Raw genomic sequence first — 12,684 nt, 5'->3', positions numbered from 1 at the left:
GACCCTCGCGACCCGGGTGGAGGATGCTGAAGGACGCGCACGCAGAAATAACCTTCGCTTTGTTGGCTTTCCGGAACGGTGTGAGAAAGACAATATGGAACTGTTCCTAACCCAATGGCTGGAGAGTTGGCTCCCCTCGGGGGTCCTTTCCAATTGCTTTATAATTGAACGAGCACATCGGGCCTTGACACAGAGACCGCCGGAAGGTGAGCGTCCCAGACCTATAATCGCCAGACTTTTGAATTATCACGATAGGGACGTTATCCTGCGTGAAGCGAGAACTAGGGACTCCATTACGTACGAAAATCGAAAGATCATGATTTTTCCCGACTACACCAAACTAGTGCAGCAGCAGCGCCGGTCCTTCGTGGAAGCCAAGGCAAAATTGCGGGGTCTGAAGATTCAATATTCTCTACTGTACCCGGCCCGCCTGAGGGTTGTTTATCAGTCCAAGACTCACTTTTTTGATTCCCCTGAGGACGTCTTCAAATGGACTGACGAATCTGTGCCGATCAGGCCGCATGCTCAACTGGGACTGAATCCTGGTAGCCCTGGTGGTTCATCGCAGGAGCGGAGAGGCGAGCCGGCCCGGAGCGGACGACATCGCAGGTCCCGGTCGCGGAAGAGATCCGCGTCCGCCAGCGCGACGCAAGATGGTGGAGCTGTTGCATCTGATCACTCCGAAGATAATTCTTGAGACCCTGGGGAGGGGTGTATTTCTCTGCTTACGCTGTGGACTCGGAATGTCCAGGGCCCCATGGCCGGGTTTCATCTTCTGAACACATTGACGCTGCCTACATTGCGGGTTCTCAGGGATGGCTTAGCTATAAGGGCGATGCGGATGGTGGCTCGGGGGCGACTAGACAGGGGCCTCCAACTACCGCATGCGGTGGGTGTTGACTGGGGGAGGGGCGGGCTTTACTGTTCCTGAGGGGTGTTGGGATCCATTGGTATGGTTGGTCCTGGGCCCTCTGTTTTGGACCCGGGGCTGCCAATGCCGCAACAGGTACCTCAGCGTTCTGTGAGGTATGGGGGTGGGGGGTGTTGGGGTCAGGGGAATGGGGAGAAAAGGGGAAGGATGAGGATAGTTGGGGGTGGGGGTCAGACAGCGTTTGCTATCGTTGATGTTTTGGGACTTTGGGCGGGTGGGGGGAAATGCACGTACTGTTCACGGATATCCTGAGGAAGGTGCGAAGTTTGTGGGGGTGGCACAGAAGGCCTATTTGGTGGGTCTCCCTTGATTATGGCTGATATGTCTCCTGGCCTCCCCGGAGAGTCCCTACGGGTGGTCACCTGGAATGTCAGAGGCATGCTGGATAAGATTAAACGGGGAGCTGTCTTGCGGTGGGGGAAGAGAGAGTCTGCCGACGTACTCTTACTCCAAGAAACACACATGATGGGATCTAAAGTTCTTAGCTTACAGAGATTTGGCTATCAACAGGTCTTTCATGCTGGATTTGCTAGGGGCTCCAGAGGGGTTGCTATCTTGGTGCATCGCAGAGTGGCCTACGTTCATGAGAAGCAGTGGGCGGACCCACAAGGTCGCTATATTTTTGTTCAGTGAACGGTGGGAGCTGAGCCGGTGGTCTTTGGAAGTGTCTATGCCCCTCCCCCTCTGCAGTGGGCCCTGTCCGAGAAACTGTTTATGGTGTGGGGTGATATCCCGGAATCGTTGGCTGTAGTCGGGGGCGATTGGAATGAAGTGATGGATGTGTGTGTAGATCGTCAGAGGCGACAGGGGGCACTTGCTAGCTCTCTCCCCACCTCCCCTACTCGGTTGCATGCTATGGCTGAGGGAATGGGATGGGTGGATGTATGGCGACATATGCACCCCGCAGCGCGCGAATACACGTATGTCTCTGCAGTACATGGCTCCTTCTCGAGACTGGATTATGTGTTTGTGCCTGGTGTCTGCCTGAGCAGGGTGCGGGAAGCTGAGATATTGCCAAGAGGACTGTCAGATCATTCCCCAGTTTCGGTCAAGATAGAACTCCTTAGGACGCGACAGCCATTCCGGTGGAGGATGTCCTCGTGGCATCTTCAGCAACCCAGCTATGTCCAACACCTGCGAGAGGCTATCGCCCATTACTGGCGGGAAAACCTAACGGATGATATGGACGCGGCAGTGGTCTGGGAGGCAATGAAGCCCCCTATACGGGGGGTAGACATCGCGTGGTGTGCTGCGGCCCGTCGCAGACATCGAGAGTCAGCCACTGAAGCGGCCGTGCTAGTGGAAGGCTTGGAGCGGCGGAGCCGGGATGGGGGAGACGAGGTCGCGAGGCGATTGCTTCTCCAGGCACAACAATCCTATGCCTCTATATTGATGGATGAGGCTAGGCAGGCGTGGTTGGCCACGCGGAGCAGAATATACCAGTGGGGAGATAAGTCCTGTACCATGCTCCATAGGCTGTGTCAGCGCAGTCTTCAACCGATCACACTGCCGGGTCTCACTACTGGAGATGGAGTGGCGATTACAGACCCGGCCGAGCTGGCGGCGAGTTTTGCTAATTATTTTAAAGTGCAATATGCCCCGCGGGACTGCCTTTCCGTAGAAGACGTAGCTAAATTCATAGACGACTTGCCGCCTAGAGCGGTATCCGATGACATAAAGAAAACGCTTGATGCCCCCCTTACGGCAGATGAACTGGGAGATACAAAAGGGGATGATGGACGGAGCGTTTGAGCAAATCAAACACTCACCCCCAGTCAATTGATCTGGGTTTAATCCATCACCATTCTTTAGCCCACTCAGCCACCCCATTTCAGACATGGCTATATGCAAATCAGTCTGACCCTGTGCCTCATGGGAACAGTCCAGCACGAACTGCCAAGCCATGTCTTCCATGGACCAGAAAAAAGCATCCTGGGACTGGTTTCAGATTCATAATCCTCATCAGCCAGGCTATCTTGAATCCAGTGGCCAAGTGAGCAAGGGACTCACGTCTGAGCATACCCTGCCACACTTAGGGCGAACAAAGCGATACAAAAGGGGATGATGGACGGAGCGTTTGAGCAAATCAAACACTCACCCCCAGTCAATTGATCTGGGTTTAATCCATCACCATTCTTTAGCCCACTCAGCCACCCCATTTCAGACATGGCTATATGCAAATCAGTCTGACCCTGTGCCTCATGGGAACAGTCCAGCACGAACTGCCAAGCCATGTCTTCCATGGACCGGAAACAAGCATCCTGGGACTGGTTTCGGATTCATAGTCCTCATCAGCCAGGCTATCTTGAATCCAGTGGCCAAGTGAGCAAGGGACTCACGTCTGAGCATACCCTGCCACACTTAGGGCGAACAAAGCGATACAAAAGGGGATGATGGACGGAGCGTTTGAGCAAATCAAACACTCACCCCCAGTCAATTGATCTGGGTTTAATCCATCACCATTCTTTAGCCCACTCAGCCACCCCATTTCAGACATGGCTATATGCAAATCAGTCTGACCCTGTGCCTCATGGGAACAGTCCAGCACGAACTGCCAAGCCATGTCTTCCATGGACCGGAAACAAGCATCCTGGGACTGGTTTCGGATTCATAATCCTCATCAGCCAGGCTATCTTGAATCCAGTGGCCAAGTGAGCAAGGGACTCACGTCTGAGCATACCCTGCCACACTTAGGGCGAACAAAGCGATACAAAAGGGGATGATGGACGGAGCGTTTGAGCAAATCAAACACTCACCCCCAGTCAATTGATCTGGGTTTAATCCATCACCATTCTTTAGCCCACTCAGCCACCCCATTTCAGACATGGCTATATGCAAATCAGTCTGACCCTGTGCCTCATGGGAACAGTCCAGCACGAACTGCCAAGCCATGTCTTCCATGGACCGGAAACAAGCATCCTGGGACTGGTTTCGGATTCATAATCCTCATCAGCCAGGCTATCTTGAATCCAGTGGCCAAGTGAGCAAGGGACTCACGTCTGAGCTTACCCTGCCACACTTAGGGCGAACAAAGCGATACAAAAGGGGATGATGGACGGAGCGTTTGAGCAAATCAAACACTCACCCCCAGTCAATTGATCTGGGTTTAATCCATCACCATTCTTTAGCCCACTCAGCCACCCCATTTGATGAACTGGGAGAGGCACTGGGTCAACTTAATGTAGAGAAGGCACCTGGACCAAGCGGTTATCCCTGCGAATTTTTTAAGAAATTCCAGCTCCAACTAGGATCCCATTATCGTTGTGCACTGGAGACGGCACGGGCGCAGGGTAAGTTGCCTCCTGACTGGCGTCATGCGGAAATTGTAGTTTTCCAAAAGCCAGGTAGACCCCTTGACAGACATGACTCCTATCGCCCCATCCCGTTGCTCAATATAGAGGCTAAAATACTAGCTAAGGCTCTAGCTAACCGCTTACTCCCATATATGACAGACCTAGTCCACCCTGACCAGGCCGGCTTTGTGCCTCATAGGGTGACACGTCACAACATCCGGCGTGCGCAGGCGGCGGTGGACGCCATGGGGGCCACCGGGCAACAGGCGGCTCTGTTACTAGCTGATATTCATAAAGCCTTTGATTCAGTTAGCTGGGCGTACCTTTTCGCGCTCCTGGCTCGTCTCAACCTGGGCCCAGTGTTTTTGTCGTATATATCATTGCTGTACACGGATATCACAGCGTTGGTACGGGTCGCTGGGGCGATATCGGAAACGTTTTCCATCGGACGAGGGACCCGTCAGGGGTGCCCACTGTCCCCATACTTATTCACCTTAGCCATGGAGCCTTTGGCCTCTTGGGTGCGCATTGACGCACAGATGCGGGGCTTCGTGTGGACCGTGACTCTTGTGAATAGAATTGCCTTATATGCGGACGATGTCCTCTTCTTCCTTACCGACTTGTGCCGCTCGGGGCCCCGAGTCTTAGAAATTATGCGAATCTTTGGGGAGGTCTCAGGCCTTTATCTAAATTTAGGCAAATCCACCCTGTGGGTGCTGGGGGATGGAGTGGTGAGGGACCCCTGGGCGTCTGGACTACAGTTGGCAACCGGAGGATTGAAATATCTGGGGGTGTTTTTATCCGAATCAAAGCACGCCGCATGGGACCGCAGCATGGTGCCGGTGTGGGAAAAGGTTCAGGCAGATATCAAAACGTGGTCCCGGATGCCTCTAACCATTTTCGGTAGGTCTGCAATTTTCAAAACGGTGGCGCTCCCGCGTCTATTATACCAGCTGCAGAATTACCCTCATCCCATCCCTCCCCAGTGGTTCCGTCAGGTCAATTCGGCCTTGGGTCGTTTTTTGTGGGCTGTGGGAGCGGTCAGAGTGGCGCTACGGACATGCTTCCTATCCACATATTGTGGAGGCTTAGCTACCCCGGATCTACTGTCCTATTACAAAGCCTCCCAACTGCTAGTGCTTAATGAATGGTGGTACGGTGACAGGGGGGACCCGGCATACGCCCTGGAACGCTCTCTGATGGGAGATAGTACACTACACACCATTCTTTACTCAGCCCGGCTGCGGCGGACATTGCCATGTGTCACGAAAGTTGTCTTTGCGGTGTGGCGGCAGGCGTTGCGTCGCATGGGCTGGTGGGGCAGGTTAACTGCGGAGACGCCGCTGTGGCACAATGGGCGACTCCCCGAACTGTCCACGCTGCCGGGATTTGAGGGCTGGGATGCGATTGGGATTTCGACGCTGGGACATGTACTGTCCGGGGTCACTCTTAAATCGTTCCAGGAACTCAGCGCTGAATTTCACATGCCCCAAACCCAATTCTATCGCTATTTACAATTTCGACACGCACTTACGCCCAGTATTACTAACCTAGAGTCGCTCCCTGAATTTAGCCCTGTCGAGGCGAAGGTATTCATGGGAGATCTCGGTGACAAAAAGGTTTCCCGCATCTACCAAACGATGGTCACTCATTGCTCCTCTACCCTGCTAGGGAGGCCCTGGAATCCCCACGAGGGGACGCAATAGCAATGCGGCTTAGATTAATTCAGTTTAAGTATCTCCATAGGGCCTATTATACCCGAGAGCGGCTCTGGAAAGCAGGACTGATTGGTTCGCCAGAATGTCTGAGATGTGGGGCTGCAGCGGGCACGCTGCTGCATACGGTGTGGTCGTGCCCTAGTCTGACTGGCTTTTGGAGGGGTGTATGGAGCTGCCTGTCTGAAGTTCTGGGATGGGACCTCCCACGCACTCATCGATTAGGGTTGCTCCACATACTTGAGGGGGTTGGTGGGAATTTATATAAGCGCCATTTATTGTTGCTGGGGCTAGTGGTGGCCAAAAGAGACCTGGCCCGAGCGTGGAAGAGTGAACGTGCCCCCCCCTATGTGCATGGAAGGCCGGACTAGACTATTTTATGGGGCTGGAACGGCCAATATTTGAAGCGAGAGGATGCCCCCGCAAGCACTTCAGGATCTGGAAGAGGTGGGCAGACTATAGGGAGTTGCCATTGGATCCCCCTGCGGAACATGAGGAAGATATGTAGGTGGTGGGTACCATACGGGCCTGTACATTGTGTCATGCCTGTCACGTTACGAACAAGCACCAAAGGTTTTCTATATGCACGTGCATAGGGTTAGGGAGGGATAAGGGGTGGGTAGTAGGGTAGTTGGGTGATGGGAGTTGGTGGGGTTGGGGTGGGGGAGGGGGCTTATCTACTTGATTTTACTCCTATTCTTGATTGGTCATGGTTATTACAATGTACCTGTACCACGATACTTGGTGGTGATCTCCTGATTGTGGGGAACCACTCTTCTAATCCTGCTTGACTCAACCAATAAAATGTGTTGTGAAAAAAAAAATGAATTAATTAATAATTAATTAACAATTCAAAATGAATACCAATATATAAATTAACATATTTAATTAATTACAAATAAATTACTTCCCACCCTATTCCCCTATAAACCCACAACCGGCTACAAAAAATAAATTGATTAAAGTAACATAATTATCAATTAAATAATTAATAAAAATACATTACCAATGAAACATTAATTACCATTAAAAAATTAATTAATTACCAATTAAAAATTAATTAACAATTAATTCAAAATAAATACCAATAAATAAATTAACATTTTTAATTAATTAAAATTAAATTACTTCCCACCCTATTCCCCTATAAACCCACAACCTGGTACAGAATTAGATTACGCAAAAATTAAATAACATAAAAAACACTTAAAAAAATTAGATATCATTAAAAATTCAATATATTTAAATACCTATATTATATACTTCGATATTTTAACTTTCTATTTTTTTAAAATCGATATTACTTACTTCAATATTTTGACTTCTATATTTTAAAAATCGATATTACTTACCTTCAATTCGATATTTTTAACCACTATATTCTGTCCATTCGATATTATGTCCATTCTATATTTTTCACTCGATATTATGTCCATTCTATATTTTTTCTTCGATATTATGTCTGTTCCCCATTTGGCCTCTAGGCAGTGCTGCTGCTGCACCTCTGTTACCAGCTTCTCTGATCCCGTCAGTAACTCCCCCATTCTAAGCCCTCTAGGCAGGGCTGTAGCTGTGTCTCTGGTCACAGTGGTAATTCCTTATTCTAAGTCCTCTACGCAGTACTGGTAGTTGCTTCTCTGGTCCGCTGGTAATTCCTCATTCTAAGTCCTCTAGTTGCACTTTTGGTCCTGTCACTAATTGCTCAGTCTATGTCCTCTAGACAATGCTGTTACCTGCTTCTCTGGGTTAATCAGTAATTCCCTATTCTACGTACTCTACACAGTGCTACAACTGCTTCACTATTGCCAGTGGTAATTCCTCTTTCTAAGTACTCTAGGCAGTGCTGCAGATGTGTCTCTATTCCCATTGGTAATTCCTAATTGTAGGTCCTCCAGACAGTGCTGCTAGCTTGTTCTCTGGTTGGTAATTCTTCATTCCAAGTCCTCTACACAGTACTGCTAACTTCTTCTCTGGTCTCATCTGCAATTCCTCATACTGAGTCCTCTAGACAGTGCTCCAGCTTTTCCTCTGGTCCAGTGGTAATTCCTCATTCTAAGTCATCTAGGCAGTGATGCAGCTATGTCTCTGTTCATACATCCCCTACACTCCAAACCAAAACACATAGATACAAGACATTGTCTTTTACAACACCAATAGCTCTAAATCTGACAAATGCAAGACCTATTGCATTGCAAATGCTTATTAGTCCATGTGGTAGGGGATGTCTTGAACCTGACACAAGGTTAGGCGGCTAAGGCTCTTTCAAAGTGGGCATAGGCTTGTCCACTTGTCCACATATCAGTGAACCTGTGCTTGTCATAGGATTCTTGATGCCAACCATGCCCCCTTGACACCGCCCGCCTCATTTGTTTATCTGCCTGTTCATTGGTCCTCTACCATTCACGGGTAGGGGAGGGATGGGGCAGGGGTGGAGGGTAGGTGCCACTGTTTCTCCATGAATCTGAGTCGACCATATGCCACCATGGCCAGACCGAGCGAATGGGTGGATGTTAGATACTCGTAGTAATAGAGTATGTGCCTCTCAAATCTACATATACAGCTGGCTTGGATGTTGTGTAAATGTATAGATTTTCCTTCAGTCTGGGCATTTGCCCCTGGTATTGACGCTTTTGCTTATAATAAAGATCTCTGCGTGCCACAGAAACAGGTGCATGAAGGTCTTTATTATGAAGCAGGGCAGTTCCAGGACTAGGAGATTCTGCTGAAACATGATGACGGGCAGATTTGACACCTCTCATAGCGCCAACATCTGTCTCGCGGTATCCACACTCTTCACCCAGACACCCAATGATGAGGCATTAAGGTGAACTACAAACTCGTACAGAGCTGATTTGCATCTCGTGAAGAATCTGTTTAGGATTTTCTCATTTTCCCAGGTCATGGAATGCAGGAATTTAGTCGAGAAGGGTAGTTTTGGTCAGAGCTAATGGACTGTGCCCTAAAGGCCCACACAGCCTCCACCTCTCCCCTCAGAGAAGAACAGCCATAGACAATGTGACTGAAGTCAATATCCATAGAGAGTGTGTCAGTGAAGGTAGCAGCAGTGCTTACTTTGAGCCGGTAGTTGTCGGTGGGGGCCGCCCACACTCGTTTTTGAGGACTGCCACTTATTTTTCCACATCAGACATTTCCTGAAAACCAAGAGAGGGAAAACATACACAGTGAAAAGAAAGAGAAAGAAGGAAAAAAACATCTCAAGAGGAGAAAGAAGGAACCGGCAAGACTGGGATAATGGCAGGGTGTGTCTTATAGTGAATTAAAAAGGCATGAGGTGGATAGAAGACTGCATTGGTTATCTGTGTGCTGACATTTAATAGCGCCGGCTGGCATCTTCTGAGTAGAACTTTGGGGAATGGCACTCATTCATTTACAAATCAAGCACTGGAACAGTCATTGGCAGGGTGTCAAGAAGGCACATCAGCAAAAGACAAGGTGTCAGAAAAGAGTAGCCATAGGGATGTTTCATAAGAGAGCATTCACAGGAAGTGGGCCATGGGAGAAGGAGATCCATAGGCAGTGTGCCCACGCAGGACAGCCATAGATAGTATTAGAGCCAGTAAGGAGTGGAATCAGATTGAGGCTTTAGAGTATGGATAATGATATTATCCTTCTCCAAGACAAAGGGCACAGAGCTGAGACCAGCCTTCGACAAGGATACCAGCACTGATGCCAGGACACCAAAAAGTAGGTAGTTGTGCACAGCAACAACAACACGATATTGGCAAACAGAGGAGGGGAAAGCCACAAGCAAAGATGGCAAGGACGAGACAGATGATGGACCAAATAAGGAAGAACACAATAAAAGTGTTGGGGTGCTGATCTTTATTGATAAACTGTATGGGAGCACAGAACAAATGCAGCCACAAGATGTTGCCAGGCACAGGGCCATGCTTGCAATTGTTTTAATTATGCTCGGTGGCCGAGGATCCAGAAGTGACTCTGACGCTAAATCATAAGAAATCATTAAAAATAATAGTCAATCGTAAAAGGAAGTACAGCTTTAGGTGCCACCTGGGAGACATGCCTGTTGCCAAAGTAAGCAGTTATAAATATCTAGGGATTGTGTTCAATTCAAAGGGCAATTTCTACAAGCATAAGGCGCACATCAAAAGGAAAGGGATGGAGCTAGCTATGGCCTTAAAGACCCTCTATAAAGCATTGAGAGGTCAACTCTAACACCACTAATAAAAGTGATGGAAGCCAAACTCTTCCCAACTATGTCTTATGGCAGTGAACCTTTCAGAGGGAGGGACAGCTTACTGCTAGAAAAAACTATTTCTAAGATCGTGAGGTAAGTGTTCCACTTATCACCATACATCTCACCATCGCTGTGGAGATGTAACCTGTAAAACGTGATAAATAAAGTTTTTTTTAAAAAGTCTAATAAAAAAATACATCTCACCATCGCAGTTTCGGCTCGAGTTTGGAATCAAGAAACAATCCTTAGCTAGACAAGCAGCCTTTCTAAAACTATGCCACAAACTCAAAAATACCATGGTAATGTCACTTGACCAGCTTATCTGGAAGGAGATGTCAGGCCATACTAAAGTTCCCGCATGGCAATACCTAATCCAGGCACTGACATCCCTAGGATCCGTAGAGCTCTGGGAAACTCATAGATGGATGACTTAGAACTAATACAATCTCCTGAAACCCCAGCCGTACTTGGAGTATGGATAATCAATCCACATAGCAAACACAATCCAGGGGCAAAGTGAGCAAGGGACCCACGCCTGGGCATACCATGCCAACTTAGGGCGAACAAAGCAAACACAAGGAGATGATGGACGGAGCGCTGAAACATTTCAGACACTCACCCCCAGTCACAGGTCTGGGTTGAATCCATCATCGTTCTTTAGCTCACTTTGCCACCCCAGCCATATGCAAAACAGTCTTGACCCAGTCCCTCATGGGAACAGTCCAGCCCAAACTGCCAAGCCAGGTCTTTCCTAAACCGGAAACAAGCTTCCGAGGACCGGTTTCTGGCATTCCAGCCGTCTTCAGCCCGGCTTGTTTGAATCCAGTGGCAAAGTGAGCAAGGGAGCCACGTCTTGGTAGATGAATATGTATACCAACACCCCCCACCTCCACTCTCCTGAAAATAGATAAATGGGTGATGCTGATGAAGGTGGAAGATAATTGTTAAATGTGTCATAATGAAGCATAAACTGTACACTAACATTTATGAATAACTTGTGGTTTCACAAACATGCTTTCAATTCTGTATAATCATATTTTTCTTTGTCTGTACCAATATGAATTAGTCCAAATAATATTTTTCTTAAAAAGTTTATAAATAAACTTACTAAAGTGATTATGGAGATGATTTTGATTTAGTAATTTCTGTAATGGACAGCCCAGAGAGCTAGCCTATCAAGAAGCAATTCAGCTGTGCGGGAGTCTATTTGAGTGTTTGACTATGCCTTTTTTTCCACATGATTTTACTATTGAAGGCACAATGTAAGCCTTTCCCTGCTTGTCTCCGTGTTCACAATCTTGACTGTATACCACCCCCGCAAAGCACCCACATAGGTGACCTGCCAGAGTGTTTTGTAATGGTGTGCAAAAATGTGCTTAATTTACTTTCCCTAAGTACGTGAAATTCCTGGAAAATTGTTTGAAATTACACAAAATCTAATTCTGGTATTTGGCACTATATTCTTGGATGGTGGATTCTAGTGGCAATTTTGGACTTAAGGGTGCATTTCACGTAAAGTAATAGCACCAAAAACAAAAATGCGGTGAAAATGGCCACTTGTGTTCTGGTCGTTCATGTTGTTCCGCCGCTCCTGCACTATAATTTTACCACAACCATTGTCGAATTACAAGATGTGGTGTAAACACGTAATTTCAGGAATTACGTGTAACAAACGTAATGTCAAATTCTCGACTCTAAGCAAATTATGTCGACTTAATCGAAATTTCACCAAGGCCTAGTGCTTTGGCTTCTTGAGGAAACTATTTGTGCAATTGTTTGACTAGCCGAGAAACATGTAAAATCGCAGCTGGTTTCCATGACCTATCAGAAATATTATATCCTTTCCATGCCACTAGAGTTTGCATTTGCCCATGCCCTATGATAGATTCTCCTTCATATTCTGTTTTACCAACAATAATTGTAGCTGTCACTGACGTTGCAGGTTTTACTCAAGAAACATGTACAACAGGATGTATCCGCCATCTTTAGAGTAATTCTATTCTGTTTGCTGCCTTCTCAATCCTTCCTATTATCTCCAAAGGACCTGCAAATCTCAGTGTGAGCTTCGGGTGGGATCCTAGGATAAAGAGGAACTAGGTAGAAAACAATGCTCTATCGCCAATGCTGTAAGAAGGCTCAGCATGTCCATATAAGTCAGCCTGTCATTTATAATCGGATATTGCTTTTACTAAACGCTGTTGTCTAGTTTCTGAATATTTTTGATTTGGTGCATAAATAAGAAGCAAACGGAACATTAGAGACGTCAGCAAGGAGGGAAACCTGCCTGGATAAAAACATGAAAGCAGGAAAATTGTGAAAATCCCAATGAACAATACAGAGAGTTATTGTACGTGAATTATATAAGCGACCAAAGAAGAAAGCTCCAGGCAGGAGGCCGTCTCCTGGCTTAAGATGGCACCCATGACCTTGTATGGCGCGCAGCACAGTAAACGAACAAGCGGCATCTTTTGGACTAATTTGCCGACTTTAATAAAGGTAGAAAGTGCAATTACATTGTGCTAGGTG

The sequence above is a fragment of the Lissotriton helveticus genome, chromosome 1_2 (genome assembly GCF_964261635.1).
Source record: "Lissotriton helveticus chromosome 1_2, aLisHel1.1, whole genome shotgun sequence".
In the NCBI taxonomy this organism is placed as follows: Eukaryota; Metazoa; Chordata; class Amphibia; order Caudata; family Salamandridae; genus Lissotriton; species Lissotriton helveticus.
Note: the sequence above shows the minus strand (reverse complement) of the source record.